Source organism: Amblyomma mixtum, chromosome 2 (genome assembly GCF_055824585.1).
Source record: "Amblyomma mixtum isolate Tamu chromosome 2, ASM5582458v1, whole genome shotgun sequence".
Taxonomy (NCBI): domain Eukaryota; kingdom Metazoa; phylum Arthropoda; class Arachnida; order Ixodida; family Ixodidae; genus Amblyomma; species Amblyomma mixtum.
In genome coordinates this window covers 35,538,081-35,560,748 of record NC_143013.1, presented here as the reverse complement: position 1 = coordinate 35,560,748, position 22,668 = coordinate 35,538,081, and the positions used below count along the sequence as shown (strand labels likewise).

The window sequence follows — 22,668 nt, the reverse complement described above, 5'->3', positions numbered from 1 at the left end:
AGCATGCAAACGTCTTTTCATGCCCCCCTGCCTCAACGTGCAGAGGCGTTATAGGGTTCGCAATGGCAGGCACGAACAATCGTCTATTGCTCGCAAAGGTCGCCAGGCCCACAAATCAACGACCTTGAGAGAAATGACTGCGCTGTATACCGGGCCTGTATTGGGTACGGAATGACCGGCTCTGAGGGAGTAGAGCATTTTCTTGCGTGTGTACCCTCGTTAGCCGTTCCCGCCATTTCTTATTTTCTCTCGCCTCCTCTAGGTCTCTCTTCTTACGATCTCCCCATCCCTTTTATTGCCTTGCCCCGTATGAACGCGGAAACTACGTGACGTTGTTTTTGTTTTATTGAGATATGGCTGCTTTTGAGTGCTTTTCGGTGTTGTTTGTTGGGGTCTATTTGTTTGTTTGTTGACGAGACTCAACTACTACATCCCGCGCTCTTGAAAAGCCACCTATACTGAATTTCGCTCGCGACAAGGTCGTGCCTGACGACTATAACAACGAGGCCTCTTTACCACCGCTGTAACCAAGCAGCAGCCGACTTTCTTGTCCGTTCGAGCTAGAGTGATTACTGCGACCTCGGTAACAGTAATTATTTTCGAAAGCACGGCAGCGTCGTAACTTCCGCGCTGCACTATGATCGATATTATGATTCGAGGTCAGCCCTGAAGTAAACCTTGCGAGAGCGTCACTAATTTTTTTCTTTTTTTTTCCGGATGAGTTAGGAGAAGACTACTCGACTGATCGATTCGAGTGAAGCACAGTCTGCCTCTGTTAGCTCCTCCTGGTCAGTACCACAAAAGATGGTTGCATTATACTGAAGCTTGGCATTAACGGAGAGCCAAAAGTTTCACATAATTTATTGTCGATGGCTACTTTAGGCTTTCTCATTCCTTTTGTTGGACGTATCCGAGGCATCGACCAACAGAATCAATTTAGTAGGTAATTCCATTCAGGCGGAGTTTGCGAACTGTTAAACGTAATGACTCTCCTCAAATCGAAGTGGAACGCAATCAGACGACAGCGAATGAATTATAATCAACGTGAGCTGTCTTAAGCTTCTTTTGCGGCCAGCGAAGTCCCGAAGCCCGCACCATTGCCCAAAAGGTCCTCCTCGGTCGGGAATCATACTTTTGTGGGGTGTCACTGGTCCTGTTAAGATGCTTGTAAAGAGGATGTTCTATGACGTGCACTCACCCTCAGCACTATGTTTCTAACAGGGAACCAAGAGGCGGACAGGATAGCTCGAGGGCACACTTATTACCGAGCATCCAACGTAGGCGACCTCGAGGGGAACGAACCTGCACCCTAAGATTGTTCGGCGATACTAAATTATTACAAGGGCTGCAGAAAGCGGTATCCACCACCGGACAACTCCCTTAGCAGAGAGGACTCTGTCGCGTGGAGGCAGCTGCAGACGGGCTCCTACCCGAACCTACACGTACTAAACAAAATGTATCCAACACAATACAATGACAAATTCCCTTGGTGCCAAGAACCCCCCACGCTGTACCACATAACGTGGGCATGCCAGAGGATAAGCGTGGTACCAGTGATAACAAACCCGAGTGCGGAGCAATGGGAGGGAGTGCTCTCCAGCGATCGCCGGGTCGACCAAGAAGGTCTGATTCGGCGAACAAAACTGGCAGCAGCATCCAGTGGAGCCCTGGACTAAGGGCAACCGACCTTTGAGCAAGATGGACGAAGCCATCTCAAACCCGCCGAATATAACCGAATCTAGAGCTAATAAAGTTTTCACTCACTCACTCACTCACGTGTAAAATCTGGTTGGTGTAAAATCCCACTTTCCTACGCATCGAACACTCAGGTTGTTTAAAAGTGACAAATCCAAGCAATAATAGACATCAGAAAGTTCCTAAGCACGGTCCCACCTGTAAGCAGTGGTAAAGGTCAGGACACACTCTATTGTTATAAGCATTACGCTTGCAGTGACTCAAGTCCAGCTTTCTTGGACATCACTTTTAATTGCGAGGCAACTTTGGAATATTGCAAGATGTTATTATGAGCGTATCGATGGGACACCTCCTGATGGAAAGAAAAATCTTGCTTTTAAAATCTGTCCCACGCTCGCACCAAGTATTTAAGACCGCTACTGAAAACCAATAGGGTGCGTTTTTGACAAATAAAAGCAGAACACTGTGAGCTTCCCGAGGGGGGATCTGGGGATATATTGATTGTTATGATGCGATTTTATGATATGCGAAAAATTGCGGTCATGGACAACTTTTCGTTTTAAAAAGGCGCTTGTCCAAAATTTCTTGGTATGGTCGCGGTTGCGTTGCGTTGCAGATCATAGCGAGCGCGGCTCTGCATGATGTTCATGTTGAAGCTGAAGAAGCTTGCCCCGGAAAGTTTGCAGTCAGCCTTCACTTCTGTCGCGCTAAACCTTTGTAAAGAGAGTGAGGTGGAGGGTCCTGCCCACTTTCAAGGGCTTCTACACTGCGGCAGTGCCACCTTTCCTTATAAAATGGTCTATAGACAATCTATAGACTTTTTAGAGACTGTATTGCCTTCCTATAGATATTACTTTTTTTCTATTCATAGTTTATAGAGAGTCTATAGACAAAAGTCTATTAAAAATGTATGGCCATAGACTGTCTATAGGACGTGTATTCCCTATAGACTATTGTCTAGGATTTGTCTATAGACAGTCTATAACTTTATTAACTGAAGTCTACGAACACTCTATGCACTGTCTAAAGACATTTTTGTAAGGGTTATGTGCCCTACAAACGGCCCAACGCCAGACTGGGTTACGTGCACTCCGGATCCTTAACTTTCAAAGAAGACTGTAGGTGTTGTTTGCTGCATTTATTCACAACCGTGCCGTGTAAGGGCGTACATAAATAGCCCTCTACCAAGCTGCGCTATATTCGATCCGCCTCGCTGCCACTCCCTTCGCTGGTTGCTATTTGGGTACTGGCTCCTTCATCAACTATGTATATAACCACCGCTTGCATCGGGGTCTCTCTAGACGCATCGCACAAAACTCGAGCTGGGTTGCTTAACCGACTTCCATGGAATCCATCGCGATTGTTTCAAGCGTTGAGGGGAAAGCTTTACAGCCTGCGGTTCTCCGTTTCTCCTTGTTAAAAAGTAATTAGCCTTGAAACGAACATGCGAACTTGTGCCACTTGTAAAATCTATCAATTTCGATTGTTCATTCCGTGTGAGAAGTGGCTGTTTGTCATACCGAGTTGCCATGCGGTAACAATGCGACACATATTGAGGAACTGCGTTAGTACCTGGCTCAGAGAGCACAGGAGAGATTTCCAGCAGATAAGCAACCGTTGCAATCAACCCACGAATGCAGAATGGGGAGTTCCGTAGGTTTCGAAAACACTCATAATCAGGCGTTTACGAAATAGGAACGGGAGGAAAATCCGGAATTCGTGAAGAACGGTGTACCCAAGAGCCGACGGTTCATCAGCTCAGCGTTTTCATTGACGTTTTCATCATTTTGTTTGTGTTTCTACTTATATATGCACAGCATTTGAATAGAGGAAGTATGCCAGAGGAAACTAGCTGACAATGAACAGTCAGCAGCTTGCGCACAACCTTACTAGTCTGATACGTGCCTTATGCCGAACATTTTTTTATGATGTATGAGCACTGGCCGTTGTCTGTTGTTTTTTTTGCTCCTACGTGATCGTTTCAATTCATGCTGCTTTCTTGAGCGCCTTCCTGTTTTGTTTTAGTTTTTTGCTTCTTCGTAACCTCCTCACCGTTATAAGATTAGCTTCGTTGCGTTGCGAAAAACCGAACGTCATCATTGCCTGACTCCTTCATACCCTTACTTATCTAGAGCTGCGAGGCATTTCAATTCTTCATGACTCAAGAAATATAATTACTGGGTTTTCTCAAACTGCCCTGCTTTGTCGAGCGCCGTTCATCGCATACATGAAGATATTCGCCCTTATTCAGGTAACGTGCATTGATCTCACGCATCATTGATCCCACATCATTGCACTGATCACGCATCGAAACATTGTAACGTTGAAAGCCGTTTTTCGGGTTTACCCGGTAACGTTGAAAACACAATACAGGCTTTCTTTTTTTTTAATGCGATATTGATTGCCTCAGGGCATAATACGGTACAGGCTTTCAACATAAAAATATTTTTAATGCTAAAATAAAAGCGGACGTCCATGTAAGGTTCACCTAGAAATGGTTATGTTATCATTGCTGACTTCGTTGAGCTCTGTATAAACTTTTGTGGCTGGCTACCTAGGCGCGGCTTGCCAGACCCGGAAGGTTCCGGATTGATCCGGAATGAGAAACTCGCCACAGTGGTAACTGGTTGTCGCTGCTGTATTTGCATATGAGGAGGGAAAAAAAAGGAGGAAAAGGGAATAGGCCTCGCGACGTTAACGTCGTTATTACGAACGAACGCACTCATCATCAAGCGACGTCGTCGCTAACGTCCCGGCATTGATCCTTGAACCCCGCGATCGGTACAGAGACGGTGCGTGGATGTTGTGTGGACGTTGCGAGGAGCGCGTTGAGTGGAAGGACGGGGCCGAGTCAATTGTGCTAGGCGCCGCCGTCGGTTCGGCGCATGCGATGGAGTGTCACGCGACCCAGATGCGTTTGCCGCACCTATACATGCGCCACGCGTGTTGTTCATACGGGACAGCCCGGACAACGTGCGTCAATCGACGCCGCGCACCCATTGGCGTTACTCGCCAGCGCAAACACCCATTCCGTTCGCACCCCGTTCTGTACGTGTGCACCACTGAGTGTCCGCAGGGAGCACTTGGGCGGGGACTGCAGGCCGTTGATGGGTCTGCAAATGACACTGCGCCCATCGACGGATGTGGACCTGTGGTGAATGAAACGAGAAAGCATAAACACAGGGGCAGCGAGCTTGATGGTGTTACGTGTAAGGCATTGCTTTTATTTCTTTCTTCTATTCTTTCTTGTCGTTGTTTACTTCTGCGATATGTTGTGAGCAACTCGAACTGAAGGATGACTAAGTGATGGTCTCCGAAAGCCTGGAACTCAAAGAAAGGTTCCCACGTAGGTGTTCTTACTTGCCAGTCAAATCATAGCTCATGAACCCATTGCGTCCAGGCTGCATTCAATTCTTTTTGACCTGTAAAGACAAGCGAACTAACCAAGATATATATCATTGCTATGTTCAGACTGCTGACATCGGCACACCTATGTAGGTCCCAGAAATTTGCAAGCGGCGTTCTGTGGCAGAAATATACAACCTAAACAAAAATCTTAAAAACTATTAACTCAGAAGGCTGGCATTGCGACTTAGTTTTTGTAATCTTCACTAATCACAAAAGGACAGAACTTGATGCAGTGGGAGGACATAGTACAAGAAACCTCTTCCTAGAGGATGACAGATCATCTTTTTGTTTTCTTCTCTCAGGTCTAGGGTATCAAATAATGGGCGCCGGCCGGAGTGCGCACTCCGACGGCTCTCCGGCACAAAGTCCCACCCCGCTGCTCAGTGAGCGACGTCTCGAACCTCACCTCAGTGACGACCACGGCTTTCCAGGAGTAAGCCTTCTGTCTCCGAGCCCTGTGCGTCCCCCCATATCGTCGCCTCCTCCGCGACCTGCCGACGACTCCGTGATACCGTCGCCACCGACTTCGGCCAAGGCGTCCCGCGTCCCGCTGGTGAGGACCACCCGAGTCGCCTCCTCGTCCGGCGAGCACCGCCACTCCATGCGGGCCGACAGCCCCATGCCCAAACTACAGGCAGACCCCAGAAGACCGAGCGACTCCAGCGAGGAGCAGAAGGCTCGCAGTCGGGGCGAGCAGCAGCAGCAGCAGCAGAGCGAACTGGAGAGCCAGATCAGGGAGATCGAGCAGATGACGGACGGTATTCTAGAGGACATCGAGGCTGAGAATCTGGGAAGCTTCTGCACAGGCCACGACCCGGCAATAAAGGCGGAGGCGTTGGCGAAAGGAGGGCGGCAAGAAGCAGAGGACTTTGTAGACGCCGGGAGGTCTACCATGGTGCCCCTGAGGGGCGCCTTTGAGCACAGCCTCTTCACGAACGCTGCCAAGTTCGTAGGACTCGGCAGGCCGCAGCTGCCGCCGACACGGTCGCAGGCCCACGGAAACCGCAGGTAGGTGTGCAACCTGGAACTGAAGAAGAAAAAAATAGCTAAAAATACGTTCGCAAAATATTATTGCGGGGTACGATGGTAGAACGCCCTAATACGGAACCATAGATGCACTGTCTCATTGAACGAAACCACGGTTAAGAAAAAATCTAATTTGTATGCTTCACTTCTTTTTTTTCCGCGCTTCGACCGCGCCGCCCATGCGTGGCACATTTCATTCAGGAATATAATTTCAGTGCGGTCCTTTTTAGGCACTTTTTATGAGCTGCTGATCATCGTCGCTGTCGTCTTGTGGTCTTAAACGTCCATGTTGAATGAAAAAGCGCCACCGAGGAAATATGAGGCTTGTAGTTGCAGCTTTTTGTCCTGCATAAGGTGGAACGGCCAGCGAGTTCATTGATCACGGATCAATGTCAATCCACCACTAAAATCTCGAGCGTAAAACAGCTTTACGTAAAGTTTGCATGCATGGTTCCGAGCTAATCATCCGCAAAAGCTGGCCCTCCCGTAACCTGTGCCCCAGGGCGTCAGTTCCCCGGGAAGCGGCCGGAGGCTTCAGGAGCGGCGGCCACCGCCACAAGCCACATAGCCGCAGCACGGGCTCCGAAGGCAGGTCCCAGTCGCAGCCCGTCGCTGGCATGGCCGTCCGCCTCGGCGCCCAGTCGAGGACGCCGCTCGGCCAGGGAGCGGAGACGAGGCGCAGCCCCTGCCCGCCGCACAAGCGCAAGCACAACGCTGCCGCCGCGGCCAAACCAGCCACCACTCAGGTGAGGGCCACCACTCAGGTGAGGGCCACTTTGGATTGCGGGAAGCAGAACTGCGCAGCGGGAGAGTTAAACATATTACTCATGCATGTATGATCAAATGAGAAGAACTCTTATCTGAGCTGAAAGCACGAGCTGATGGGCGAGTTGGTTGTACATGATATGATGTAGCGCTGTGTTGTCCTTTTCCTCCTTTCCTCTGCTCTCTTTTTTGGCCTTCGGCCTTGCGCTGTTTCAATCATATCTTATCTGAGCTGTTATGCTGTGAAGCAACTATTGACCAACTTTTTTTTTGCTTTGCTTTGCCTTGCTTTTCCTACATCGCTGTGACATTATACTTTTGTAATTACAACTGCGAAATGTAAATTTACATTTCGCGAAATGTACATTTTCATGAGTACATCTAGTTATAATGTTGCTGTTTTTTTGCAAAATGTCATTACGTTTTCATGAGTACATCGTACAACGTTATAAATAATGTTGCTCTGGTTTTTGTGTATTTGTTGTTGCGAAGATCAACTGCTGACGCGCCACGGTTGCTGCACCGTCAGGACCCTCTGAGACCAGGGCCTAGTCAGGAGGACATGTTCCCGTCTTTTGTCATGCTTCAAGGGCAAGGACTCTGTATTACGTCAGTAGTGTGCTGGGGCTTCAGGGGCACTTAGGCTGGCGTCGTTTTACAACAACAGCGGCGTGAGCTTTTTTTGATTTCGCATCAGGGTCGTCATCATTATCATCGTGTATTTACTCTTAAGGGTCTCTGATGAGGCATCGCATAAGGGGGCAGAACAGAAGATAATCGCGAGTTACATAAAATAAAGCACATAGAGCCTATATGTATTGCTGACCCAAGTATAACACAGTTGCGCGCATTGTAGTAAACGCATTATAATAAACAAATAAACAATTAAATACGAAGGCATACTACAGCACTATTGACAGAAATGATCCATTAATAACTGTTGGACTCTTGTAGTCGATGTGTAATACTTCACGAAACAATCACTTCACGAAACAATTAATTGCTTTCCAGCCAAAACTGAAAGATAACAAGGGCCCCCTGCAACACCTTTCTTTGGATACACTGTAGAGCTTGGTGCCGGGTCTTCTTGGTGGGGGTCATCTTGTTGGGGGCCTCCTTGGAGCCTTTCATTCTCCTCCTGGCATTGTTCGCTTGTTAGAATATACACCGACAAGATTGGCTGCTTGTAGCGTTTGGGATGTTGGAGTGACCACGACTGGTCACTCTTTGCCTTTTCAGTCTTTGCCTTTTACATGGATCCGCATCTGAACGATTATCCTTAGCGTTTCTGGCAAATGAAAGTAGGAAGTGGTGACATTTCTCTTTGAATCATTAAACAAAAGCAATCCCCATACACGTCAGCCCGGGACGGGACGAGGTAGTTAATCAACAGAAAACAGGGCGCACAAGAGTTCTTCTTTTCTTTTACTGCGAAAGCAGAGCTACTGAACCCCCCTCCCGGGAATCTGATGTCTGTTGAAGTGAAGCCATCAGCTCGAGCGAGGAGCCCCCACCCTCCGCCACCACCCTTCAGAAGCGCTACCCTCCAACCACCTTCCCACCGCACCCTCTTGCTAGGAGGCTGCATATCCACCGCCATCTTCAGCCCACCATCCCATTCCATTCACACGCCGATCTTCACCCTCCAGAAAAATTTTATCACGTGTGTGAGCTTAGAGTAAAAGCATTCAGTGGTGTAAAGGTACCAAAGTTATCATCAAGGGTAAATCTAACTGCTTTCGCACAATTTACGCATCAGATGTCTGGACTTCGTGTACGTTTTTAAGGGCTCCTTTAATTTGAAGCAAATATTCCTAGAAGTGGCCGCAGCGCAACGGCAAAACTTCTCAAAGATAGCTGAAACGTCTCCCTTCAGTGTTTTGAAGGAGCTGAGTGTGTAACTATTTTCCTTTATTTGTGACCACATTTCAGAGCGCAGAAGCCAGCTACGACTTCAGCAGATACCATCAGGCCAACCAACGAGAACAGGTAGGCTTTTTTAATGGTGCACATCCCCTTGTTACCCTGCTTGCGCAGAGGAGTTATATGCTCTAACGTTTGAAACTCTTGCTTGCACTCAAGAAGGGACATTCAATATTTGGAGGCGGTGAGTTATCTTTTCAGTGCGGTCCTAAGATATATTATGATATATTAGGCTACAGCGACTCCTTTGCAATTTTTTTCTTTCTGTGTGTGAAAGGATAACTTTTTCTTCAGGTCGTTCTACGAAGGCAGTCGAGTCCAACACTAATGCGCAAACGTACTCTGACAAGAACGACGCCAGGCAAGATAGGTGGGCGTTCAGTTTTTCTTTTTTTACAGATCTGATCTAGATATATTTGTTTCCGCCGCCAGTGGTTTGCTGGCTTGGTTCTCTGAGATTGGTTGATTGGTTGATTGATTGATTTATTTATTTATTGACTGATTGATTGATTTCTTAGTAAGCCTTCATACCTAATGAAAGTGCCTCGCGAAAACCCCCCGGCATTTTCACTACGATTTTTATGTTTTTTTATGTTTCTTTCCTGCTTACACAGACAGGAAAAAGCGAACGGAAGGCTAAAGGCTTCGAGCGTGACAAGGCCTTCTCTTCACATATAGTTTGGCAGAATTATGAACAAATTAATTAAGGCTACATGAAACAAACACTCTTGATGCTCCATCTAGGAAGGCGCTATGGCAGTCAGCTCCGCAGTGTCATCTCACGCTCTCAAAGCGTTCACAATATTATTTTCGGTCGCATACGGTTTTAGGCATAATGTGCATGTTTTTAAGGCATTCACTTATAAACTGAACAGTTTGAGGCATCACGACGCACTTTTGTCTTCGCTGCCTTTTCAGAGGGAACCAGTCTCCGCCGGCCCATGTGGGAAGTCCCGTGGAGTACGACATCTCGGAAAAGCTCATCCTGGAAGACATCGAAAAGGAATACTCCATCACGTAGCACTGAAAGCTGCCTCATAGCAATACACACACTCATGGGGCTCTGCTGCTTCCTCCCTTGTTTCGTCTTTGTCCACTCTCGCTGCCTCCTGCTCTCTCTCTCACAGGATTTCTTCAAATATAACCTCGGTATTCTCTTACACCCTTTGCCTCATAATACGTCATTTTAAGGTTATAATACGTCATAAGACGTCAAGGTATCTGGCCGACCTATTGCCTTCTTCATTTGTTTTTGTTTCTTATTATTCTTTCGTGTTTGTTCGTTCTTCATTTTTGTGTCCATCCATATGTCTGTTTGATCGCACGATTCTTTCTTTGTTTTTATTCATTCATTCATTCATTCATTCATTCATTCATTCATTCATTCAATCTTTTGTTTGTTTGTTTGTTTGTTTGTTTGTTTGTTTGTTTGTTTGTTTGTTTGTTTGTTTGTTTGTTTGTTTGTTTGTTTGTTTGTTTGTTTGTTTGTTTGTTTGTTTGTTTGTTTGTTTGTTTGTTTGTTTGTTTGTTTGTTTGCGCGTGCGTGCGTGCGTGCGTGCGTGTGCAATTGGGCAGCGTCTTTCACATTGTGTGCCCAGCAAGGTTCACGACCTGAGTCCCTTGGTAAAACAGCTCTTGAAGTTCCTGGGGTATAGCGGCCTTGTGGGACATAAATTAGTGTGGGCAGAAAAAAAAGATTGTAGTGGGAGGAAATTTTCCGTTTTATAAGGTCACAAAGGCGGAACAATTGCCGTCAGAACCCTGTGCAAGTATAATCCCACCTGCCCCCGCTGCATCCGACACCATCGAATATTCATATAATCTTAAACGCCAACTGACACTTTACTACATCAGTGGCCGTGTTTCTCCTTCTAGGGAATGGCACCTTCACTATATGATGCCGTTTTTTTTTTATTTAAATTTTACCAGGGAAGATTTTAGCGTTCTTGAACAAAGCCGATTACTAATTCTGTATTTTTATATCTTTAACATGTGCACACAGTAGGAGAACGATTACCCTCAGCTACTCGGTAAAATTCCTCTCATGCACAGCAAAAAACTAAAAACTCTCTCCCTGCCCGCTAAGATGCAGTGCCTCATCCGCAATAACTATCATCATCATCATCAGCCTGACTACACCCACTGCAGGGCAAAGGCCTCTCCCATGTATCTCCAATTAACCCTGTCCTTTGTCAGTTGCCGCCACTGTATCCCCGCAAACTTCTTAATATCATCCGCCCACCTAACTTTCTGCCGTCCCCTACTAAGAGGAAGAAATGGGCTTGGGCAGGGCATGTAATGCGAAGGCAAGATAACCGCTGGTCCTTAAGGGTAACGGAGTGGATTCCAAGATAAAGCAAACGTAGCAGGGGACAGCGATAACTATACTTAGCCTCTAACAGGCACTCCCTGTACATGGCGATTATCTCTTGTTTTCAAGGTCAAAACCGGCATAGTTGAGGCGGTGTATTTATAAGTCCAACCAGAACTGAACTGCCGCTGCAAATCTACTCGCTTTATCGTTAGTTATTCTTGTTTCATTCAAGGAATCTAGAGCTGAAGGCTAGAAGCAATCCGTCGAGAGCAGCGGAAATTCCTTTTGCCCTCCGGCACGAAATTCTTCTTACTTTCCCCTCGCCCCTTTCTTTGCACCGCTCTGCACACCGCGTCCACGCAGCCGGCGGGCCGGGCAAGCGAAGCGGCCACAGCAGTTCAAGACAACTGCCTAAGCACAAGGGCGGGCAACTCATTGCAACGCGGACCGCAAGCCGCGCTATGCGACGCAAGCAGCTCGGGGTTTCCAAAAGCGGCTCGCGCGCGGCGTGCTCCTCCTTGTTCAGTTCAGCTTCCGGTGATGAGAGTCCACGCGCGGCAATCTGCTAAGGGCAGAAACGACCGGCCCCTGCGCGCCATCTATCATCCCCGACTTTCTAGAATGCCTCAAGTGCAGAGACCTCCCGTGCGAATACAAGGCGTGCAAATTTCGAAGGAAGAGGCAGCATGGACCATTCCGTTCAGCACGTGTAGGAGTGGAGTCACGCTATAGTCTAAGTAGAACACAGTTAAAATACAGGTAAATAAGCTGAGGTTAGCAAATACGAAATAAAGTGCAAGTGGAGGTCAATCTGGAAAAGCAAGCAATCTGGTAGGTGTATAAATCACATTGGACTAAGAATCGCCGCTACTTACGATGTTCTAGCTTGATGACGCGCAGCAGATTTTATTTACAGCTCACTGGAAAAGTTTACGGACCACGTCAGTCTCGTGCAGTTTAGAATTGAGTTGTTCAATCCGCACTTGGCCGCCGCGGTGGCTCAGTGGTTATGGCGCTCGGCTACTGACCCGAAAGACGCGGGTTCGATCCCGGCCGCGGCGGCTAGAATTTCTTTGGAGGAGAAATTCTAGAGGCCCGTGTACTGTGCGATGTCAGTGCACGTTAAAGAACCCCAGGTGGTCGAAATTTCCGGAGCCCTCCACTACGGCGTCTCTCATAGCCTTAGTCGCTTTGGGATGTTAAACCCCATAAACCAAACCAAACCAATCCGCACTTGTCTATATGACCTTCTAAAGCAGAGCGCTGCTTTATTATTGACAGTGATAATTGGTCTTTAATTTTCTTTTTTTTCTTGGCTGTCATGTTCTGTAAACCTTACGTGCCATCTGTGCAACCAACAATGGCTGTCAGGCTCCCTTGCTTTCTGTTTTCAGCTTACGTCGTACTTAGTTACTCCGCACATCTTTCTTCAACTAACTTTCATTTCAGCTAGTTCATGTCTTTGTTGTCGACGATGCTGAGTAAGTCTCTATTTCGACACAAGTTGAAAGGAATGTTTCACGCCTTGGCAAACTAGGCCCGCCAGCGTCTTTAAACTTCTCCTTAGTCGTGGTCTGTGTGCGCTGTACAACTGCGGAATACTTTAATTTAGACAGATATAGCAGATAGGACTTATTCGCTCTTTGAACATAGCAAAAAAGCTTCTGGGAACCTTCGCTGACAGAGGCGAACGTCTCCGTAGTCAATGTGGTACGAGCATGCATAAATAACAATTTATATAAAATTTTCGTCTCACTGTGAAAAACCATGGAAGGGCATTTATTTACCGCAGGGTTCTTACAAAACCTCCCAGAAGTGCCATTGGACACGAGCAGTCTTGCTCTCTTCTGTATGCATAGTGCATGAGTCGTCACAACGGCATGTAGCTTTGACATTGCAGGCAAAATCATAATAAAAAATTTAGATTAGTGGCAGGAGTGACAAATGTTCCATTCCGGTATAATGCTATGAAAGAAAAAGGAACTGTTTCTATAAATTCGACTCCCGGATTGAATCGACAGCCCTCAAGACGAAAGAAAATGACTGCGATACGCGGTGGTCGAAGCACTGATGCTAGTTTATATAACTCCCCGTCAGAAGTATATAACCCAAGTGGTTTGCTGCTAAGCTTTTTAGCGGGGCTCCATAGCGCATCTAGCAGTCCAAAGCTTAGGTGGATTAAGGACGCGAAGCCATTACTTTTTTGATAGATTATAGTCGCTGAGGATGCATAACGAGGCATGTTGCAAGCCTCACGAGCAGACCCCTTGGACTGTATACTTTTGACGGGGACTGCACATGAAGCTAGCAGAATTTAAATGATCCCTCGAGTAAATTAAGGTGCCGCTAATCCTCTTCAAGGACGAAGCGATGCAATTTGCTCTCTTTTTTTGTTCACAAGGACAACCATAGGAATGAGAAAACATGTGCGATTAAGAAAAGGGTCAGATCAGACTAACTGATGCAAGAAACTGCTCCCATTGTTGTCTTTACTCCGATTTTGTTCCGTCAAGTGAAGCGCTTGAAGCGTGAAGTGAAGTGAATGAATCAGCCTGCTAGTTGCTCACGCTACTCTTACCGTCAACGCTATTCCTTCTCGGTCGCTGCTCTTCGCCTCCCCTGGAGTAGCGAGACGAGTTAAGCGGTGACGTCATACCTATGCATCCGCGTGCGTCGCCCTTGCAAGCTGGTTCCCACATGTTTGGGAGCAGGGGAGTAATTTACAGCGCATCGTCGCGCGGATAAACAAACGCGAAAAAGACGGAGTGCATCCTCAACTTTGCCGGATGCGATATCGAGACCCGCACAGACTTTGTTGCACTGCATCATATCGTGAGTTTTGCCCAGAGAGGGCGCGAGTGGCTTGGACTGTGCGAGTGTTGATGCCAAACACGTGCGTCGGAGGCATCCTGCGGTCCGATGTCATCACCTCAGGAAGCGGCCTATGAGTAACGACCGCTTCGGGCGAAAACACATGGCGACGTTTACTTGCTTCTTGCACGCGCACGCATGCAGATGACTCGCGCCCATACGGAAAAGCGTCGAGCACGACGGAGTCGTTGAACCACGGTGACAACTACAGGGTTTGTTTTTCACCATATCAGCTGGTTGTAATACTGTAGGTCAATGCGCTTAGAAAAAAAGGAGATCCGTGTATAGTTAAGCGTCTTCGTTCCAGCAGACAGAACCCGGAGCGGCGCGTTAGTCGGGCCTGTAAAACTGCCACTCAGAACGTTAAAGAAAGAATATGCTAAGTTGTAAATGTGTCGAGATATTTCTCCTCTTTCACCACGAAATTGCTGTGAAATGCAGACTCGTACTTCTGCGCATTTCCAAACAAACTTTTCCAATTTCATTTAAAAACAGATAAGTTCCTCGAAAGGAATAACTGCGCTACAGCACATACATATTGTTCTAATAAAACGGAGAGTTGAGCTAGTTCGTACATACTGCTGGGAAAAAAACAGCGCTGAGACGAGGGACAAAGAAAGAAGAGTAGGTCAGCGCCGGTCTGTTGTCCTCTTCTTTCTTTGTCTCTCGTCTCAGTGCTGTTTTTTTCCCAACATATTGTTCTCCTTATATTTAGGTCATACGTTCTTCATGGCTAACAATGTTGCATTATAAAGCCCCACTCATTGATCTGTTGTGATACAAATTTGTTGATTTGTCTTGAAGATCACTTCGCGAACAACACGGGCAGAGTAAGGACGGAGAACGAGAGCGATAAATTTTCCGTCCTTTGTACATCTGTCCCAGCCATTCGCGCAGTGAATCTCCAAATTGGGCCCTTAACCGACCCAGTCGTCCACATTAGTTGGTTTGACGTCGTGACTCAGTTCCGAATCCCGGAGCCCTCATTAAGCACTAGGGGGAATTGCCAGTGCAACCTTCAGGTGCGCTGCTTGAGATTTCTATTGTTTTGTTGTTTTTTTCCTGGGTCTTAACTTCTGCACGTAAGTGCGCATCTGTTATCACATAGCAGAATGTTAAGAGTTCGACAAGCGACGCTGCACAGGTTTTACTCATTTCTGCTGATTTAAAAAAAAATATCTTCTCTAAAAGCCCATCATCGAGAATTTCTTGAATGTCTGATAAATTTCCTTTAATTTCTCTCATGTTCTGGACAGCCTTAAAGATTTTCGATATCACATATTTAATGCATATAGACGGATACAGTACATCGATCTACGCAATGCCAGTAATATTTTCTGATGGCAGGAGGTTAGTACCTCAAAACGCTGCCAGCACGTCAACGCGAAGCGCTCGCTTCGACTGAATCATCGCATGACTAGCACACATCTGGCGGCTTAATTTCCAACGCTTCCCAGAATTAGTTTCTTTTCACGTTCCGCGGAATAGGCGTTCACCATGCACGTGTGTACACTTCCTTCCTGCTCTCGTCCACACATCCCCTTTTCGAGATTTCTGCGCGACGACAGCTTTGCCCTTTTGTCCGCACACCCGGCGAAGTCCATCAAAACCAAGCAACGGCATATTCTGCATGGCATACTACACGTACTCATTTCCTTTTATAACAAACATCTTCCCCTCGTCACCCAAATCGTCGACGCTGGCTGTACGGGGAGTGGGTTATCGTGTTCCCCGAGAAACACTATCTCCCGAGCCAATCGGTGACTAATGACAGCGGCGGGAAATTCGGGGCGCTGCGCGCGCCGCAACAACAGCAACGTAGTAGGCACGGTCCATATTCTTTTGCCGCAGTTCAAACAATCGGACGGGTCAACACCGCTCCCGCTGGCGGGCGACGCGCGAGCGCTTCGGTCGATGGTCGTCGGGCAACAACACGGCCTCGGCATGTCGGCCAGTTCGTGTCGCGAAAGCGGCCCACCACTTCGACGAATTTCTAAACTCGACGGTTGCACCGGCCGCCACGAATCGATGCGCATTCGCCGAGAATCAAAGGAGTGTGGTGAAATGAGCGCACGATATAAAGGGGCGGGGGGGGGGGGGGGGGGGGGGGGGCCGCTGAGTCGTTTTGAAATTGAGCAACTGACATGTTTCTTGTAAGGAGATGTCCGCTGCTGATAAATAATAACGGCCTCTACGGCGACTCGGGCTCCTGCCCGACTGCGAGAAGTTGCTGTGGACCCGCGGCCTTGAATATATACATTTCTTTCTTCTGCTTTCTTTATCTGCTTTCTTTATCTCTTGGTGTGGTGTATTGTCGATGGCCCTGAGAATGCCGATAAAAATGAAATAACTCGTCTCGACGGTTGGGCATGCTAAAGATTGACATATATGTATGCCTTGTCCAAAGAGGAAAAAAAACTAAATGCACGTTGAAGGTTGAAGGTTTATTTCCCCAACTAGGTGTTACGACGACAGCCAGGGAAAAAGCTGTATAGACAGCTTGAGAGGTCCTGGCTTCCTCTTACAGTGCAGCGTAGACGGCGGCAGAGTACGACATCAAACAAAATGTAAGGAGAAAATACACGTAAGTTCGGTACAGAGAGGATAAGAATAAAAAACAGTGGTTATTGACGTGAGGTGGATCGCATGGCTACGCAAAAAAAAAAAAAAAAAATGAGCACCATATGCGTAGTCTTGGATCTTATTGCAAAGAAGGCTTGCGCTGCTCCGAAACCAACTATAGCCCAAATCTAGCCGAACGGCCACACTCAATCACCAGGAGGCGTCGCAAAGAGCCTCGTCTGCCACTGCGAGACTGCATGTCCACAATCTTTTGGTGCTCCCAACCTTTCTTCTATCCACGTGTATCCCAACAATAAATGTCATCGACGTGCTAAGATTTTTTTATGCGACTGAACGAAGTTATCTGAGTCGATGGCCGGAAAAATGACGCTATAAATGATCGTCTCAATCGAGAACCGATTACCGATATTATCTTCTTTTTTTCGCTGCATCAAAAGTCTGTACAAGATGGGCTCAGCAAGAGCGACACTCCAACCGTCCTGACCAAAGAAACGTACTGTAGATATGTAGCAGAACTGCAGGTGAAAGGGGTCAGGTTGGTACGGGCGAGGGTCGCGGATTGACAAAGTTCTTTCATTTTAGACGTCGTACATCGTTGTTTGGTCTTCTTAAACTTAATTCGAGGAAGAAACCGTTCTGCTCCCACAGAGTGTCGACAACCTATAAGATCAGTACAGCTTAAACGAGTGCATATACCCCTGTGCCCGTCTCTAGACTTCTGCACTGTAGAAATTATAGAAGGCTAGGAGCGCGACGTGTACCAGAAGACATTCCATCAGACAAACCCAGCGACGAATATGGAGATCAGAAAAAAAAAAATCGACCTTCATTACGTCACTTCTACCGTAAACGAAACGCAAGTTAGCCCTCCCAATCCCTTAGACGCAAGTTGAATCACTGTTGCCCGGTGAGATCATGAAGTGTGCATCTGTCGTCTCTACGCCGCTCGGTGTTCCCAGGAAGCGTACCGGAAACGCCGTACTACTCGTGCCGTCTGCGGGCGAAACGCGGAAGAACGGAGCTCTGAGAATATGCAGATAGTGCCGATCCCGCATTGTGTGTCATGAAAATCGTAAAAGAAGTTGTGACGTCCAACCTAGAAACGCACCACTATCTTCCTGTCGAGAGTGAGTTCCTCACCTTGGACGGATGCGCATGAAGCGTGTGCCTGTAGCAGCGAGTGTGTCGGTATAATTGAAAAAATGACCAGTTACAAATTGTTAAGGAGAATCGTTATACGTGCGAAAGGATGCATATTACGGTTTAGTTTTACGGTTTTATAGGGTTAAATGTTCCAGAGCTACTAAGCCTATCAGCGATTCTGTAGTGGAGGGCTCCGGATAATTTCCACCACCTGGGGTTCTTTAACCTGCAATGACATCGCGCACTACACGGGCCTCTAGAATTTCGCCGCCATCGAAATGCGACCGCCGCGACCGGTATCGAACCCGCGTCATTCGGGTCTGCAGCCGAGCACCATAACCACTGAGCCTAGGCGGCAGCTTCGAGATGCATATTAACGGCGCTGGCCCAGTGTAATCAAGATAGTAATTAGTAATAGGAAAGTGATTGGTTATAAGGGAGTAATTACTCATTGACGTCCACCCGAGCGCAGCCATACGGCTACAAAGGAAAACTATACAGCTTTCTCAGAAACTTCGTAGGTAAAGAAAAATTCGTCCTGGTCCGGGGTTCGAACCCGGGACCACCGCTTCACCGGAGCAGTCGCTCTACCAATTGAGCTAACCGGGACGACAAGCTTATGGTAGGGCGAGAGCGAATTGATCAATAACGCGAAGTGGGAACTGTGTTGGTCAAATGTTTAGGGGAATCCCCCAAGGTGGAGTAGATTTGTAATAAGGGAGTAATTACTCATTGACGTCCACCCGAGCGCAGCCATACGGCTACAAAGGAAAGCTATACAGCTTTCTCAGAAACTTTGTAGTTAAAGAAAAATTCGTCCTGGTCCGGGGTTCGAACCCGGGACCACCGCTTCACCGGCGCAGTCGCTCTACCAATTGCGCTAACCGGGACGGCAAGCTGAGAAAGCTGTATAGCTTTCCTTTGTAGCCGCTCGGGCTGCGCTCGGGTGGACGTCAATGAGTCATTACTCCCTTATTACAAATCTACTCCACCTTGGGGGATTCCCCTAAACATTTGACCAAAGTGATTGGTTCCTAATCATCAGCGCTGCGAGGAAGTGAGAAAGAGGTAAACCGGCCACAGACCAACAGAGTCCGTTAGAATTAAGGTTTGGTATCATATTCGTACCATCACGTGATGCCCGTATACCTTAGACTGGTGTCCATGGTCGAGAGATAGCAAGAAGATGGGTTTCTTGACAATTACCTCAAAGTGCTTAGCCAACGTTTCGAAGAGAGTAGTCTTGTAGTTGCTTATGCTGTATAAATATGACAATCCTGCTTGTAAATGCGATTGCTTTGCAAGCTGTAAAGCTTGAGCGAGATGCAACAACTCTAATCTACTCAGACAATTGCTTCTCTGCAGCGGAATAAAAATAAACACAGATGAATCACGCCATCCTGTTTAAATACGGGATCTCATTTTTAGGAACGTATGAAAAACTACTGAGAAAAAGTGAGTGATGGATCTCGCATGTCGTGTAATGAAAGATTTCAGCGTTAAACATACCTTTCTCGCCGTGTACACTCACGCAAACGAAGGGTGACGCTGCCGTGGACTTTGGAAAAGGTTGGACTTTTCGTTTTTTTACCTAGAAATCGACACAAGCAAGCGATTTCGAGCAGCAACTTGCAAGCCCGTCACATGTGGCAATGCAAGCTTGCACTTAGAAGGTTCTTCTGGTAAGTTAAATCGGCAAATATTTTTCTCTTCGTATAATTAGGTCACTTATTTGCTTTTTGTTTTTATCCCACTGATGCACAGAAATTGTAGGAGAAGTACACTAAATGAAACAGCTTCATTTCTACTCTCATGTCACGCGGGATACGATATTCAATGCTGAGAAAATACCACGCTGGAGAATATTCCGTTGTGTGATTGTTCGTGAAAATTGTTTCTTTTAACCAATGGAAGCACTCGAGATCATTTTAGCCCCGTAAAAGCCCAAATCGGCTTTGTTCCAGCTAAGAACTATGGCAGAATCTAAACGTCGTCTCCCCTCTTTATTGTTATATTGCACTGCGCACGGTTAAAACAAAAAATACACATGCTAGAAAAACTTTATAGGACGCGTGGACGAATAACTCGAACAGATTGAGTTGCCCCGTTCACTGTTATTAGAGCCAGCTTTTGTATTAGTTCCAATCTGCTCGTTTTTTGTCCGCTCACGTGCATGCTTGATTGCCTCTTCATCCGTCTTTCAAAGCATTTTTGTGTTTTGATTGATTGATTGATTGATTGATTGATTGATTGATTGATTGATTGATTGATTGATTGATTGATTGATTGATTGATTGATTGATTGATTGATTGATTGATTGATTGAGACTTTTACACAATTGTCTTTTTTTTCTAATAGCGAATTGAATTTCCTACTATTCGATTCACTTAACAAATCAGTGCATGTCTACAATCATTCTAAACGAATCAAATACACTGTCAAGCTTCCCAATAGTTGAATAATTGGCGGAAAGGTTAGAATAAAACGCGCTGTAGATTTTATTTCACGTCTATTTCAAAAACAGAACCTACACCAACGCTGCACAGGTTGATGTCGCGATCGGTTCGTGTAGAAAGGATGGTTCAAGGGCCATTCGCATGGCGTCCCATGCAGCACAGGCAATCGGCCCAATATTGAAAATGGATGGTTTCACTCTGGTCCTTTGAAGCGCCGACCTTTTGCCAGCGTGTTTTAAATATCTGGCTGGTCAGCTGCGCTGCTTGGGGCCGATTATAATTTTCATATATATGGCTATAGGGTGATGAGGCAGGGCTCAGGCTAGATAAGCGCTCTAGCAAACCCCGCCTTGATGCCCGCTTTCGGAGGCCATGACTCATATGTCATGGCCTCCACTGTTTTCACTGATATGTCACTCTGCACCATCTGCACCGACGTGTAAAGCGGGTGTTAGGCCTCGTCAGGAGACACTACAGTCTCCTTTAGCCTCTCCCCGCGGACACCATGTATTGTTGTCCGAAATAAAATGAAATGAAATGAAATAAGTAGTTCTCGCCCCTCTCATGTACTCAGATGTGGTGGTTTGTTGTTTCTTCGCTGTCATCATGAATACCAAATGAAATTTTGTTAACATAACAAATTTTTTTTAACAGTTATATCTATATCCTCGATAGTTATAGCGCCGTATCGCAGCGCCACCGGTAGCGCATAGTCCCTTTGTACGATAATTCGTTTTGTAGGAATATTCGCATAAGCAGGAAATGTTAGTAAATCTATTAGATTCAGATTCCATTCGGTTTCATGTATTCGATTCGATAGCAAAGCTTCACTACTCTTATTCGGTTAGGTTTTCTGAAAAAGTACTATTCGTGCGCACACTAAATTGCATTATGGACTCCCCGAACCAATCAATTTTATTCATGTATGCTCCCATAAAGTGTTGTGATGTTTTATTGTGACGGCCTCTAAGCCTACAAATGCTATGTATGACGCCAGCATCCTACCTGCAATGCTCAGGGGACACTCGGCGTGACTGCTGCATAAAACCAACACACACATTTGCTGAATCTGTTGGTAGTGGCTAAAACGCATGTTACTCCTGGCAGTGGTCACGTCGCCTCATGCTGCTCGTCGGATCAACAAAAAGACGTCCAAGCTATCTCGCGTTTGAGCCACAGTTATCGTGGCATGAGGAAGAAAAGTAAAAATGGGAGATCAAAATACACCGGACACAGGAACAACTGGACATCACCAGCGCCCGTCCTTTTCGCACCCCCGCCCCCCTTCCTGCCTCCCCACCCCCCATGCCCCTCCTTTTTCATTTGTGTTTGTCTCAGCCTCTCTCCTGTTGCTCTTCACTTCTTTAGAAAGACGATATCATAAGAGCTCAGCAGTCGCCGGCTGTGCATCACAAGCAACGTTAAACTGTCCTCGCGTTTAGCACCGATAAGCAAGTGTCGCAAGTCATTAAGCTGGCCCGAGATAAAGACGGTTCCTCGCCCTCCGCCTAAACAACGCTCACTCTGCCCTCAGGGCACCCGAGGTTTTTAAAAAACACTCCGCGACAGACAGTTCAAAGCGTGTTTGTTAAACATGCGAGTATTATTAACGCCGTTATGACCATAGGTTCAGAGTGGACGTTGCCCGCCCAACGGCACATTTGGATTTCGTCATATTTTATCTAGCGAAATACAACGAAACCCTCCCACAATCCCAAACATTGGACTTGCTGTCAGCGCCATCGCGTGAAAGTCAGAGCAACACGCCTTGTTCGAAGTTTGTGAAATCCGAGAATATCCACGTGTGTTGATGTCCATAACTATCACCATAATGGCATTAGTTAGCAATAAAAGCTTCAGTGTCAGCACCGATGCTTTAATGGTGAATTCCTTGACTGAAGCTTTGCATGTCGTGCCGATAGCCATGCCACAGCATGCCTTAGGATTGTTATTATTAAATCTCCTCCTTATTGACCCGCGAAAAGTGCGGATTGGAAAGCACTGATCAAAGAGAACAGTAATGAGCCACAAATATTCCACCCAGCAATCGCAGAATAATAAGGTCTCAATCACACAACCGTTTTGGCTGCAAGTGGTCGCCCCTGTTCTTCCAGAGAACTGCGAATAATGGGGCTCCAGAGTGGCGCCTTCGCCGGAGCTCAGCAAGAGACACAAAAGCCGGCACAAAAGAAACGAAAGCAGAGGAAAAAGAGATGCATCAAGGAGGATCGCTTTTACATAAAAGACAACGAGGACGCCTAAAAGTATCAAAAGGCCGATATACGCAGCGCCTGCATCTAGAAGACATCTGAGTTAGTAAATGGACGAACGCAGGGTTTCTCAAAAAGTCTGGTTATATTGCTCTCCATGCGGTTTACCCACTCTTGCACGAATATCTGTTCAAAAACCAATTTTCCCTTGCGTGGAACGGCGGCTAGCAGGTCCACTAACCGCGGCAACAAGCAGTTTCGAGAAAGAGTACA

The 22,668-nt window shown here is 46.8% G+C and overlaps 1 pseudogene; it reads left to right on the top strand.

The window, feature by feature from the left end:
* LOC149358976 (uncharacterized) overlaps positions 1–9,838 on the top strand; it is a 32,354-nt pseudogene extending 22,516 nt beyond the window's left edge.
* The last annotated feature ends 12,830 nt before the right edge of the window (positions 9,839–22,668 follow it).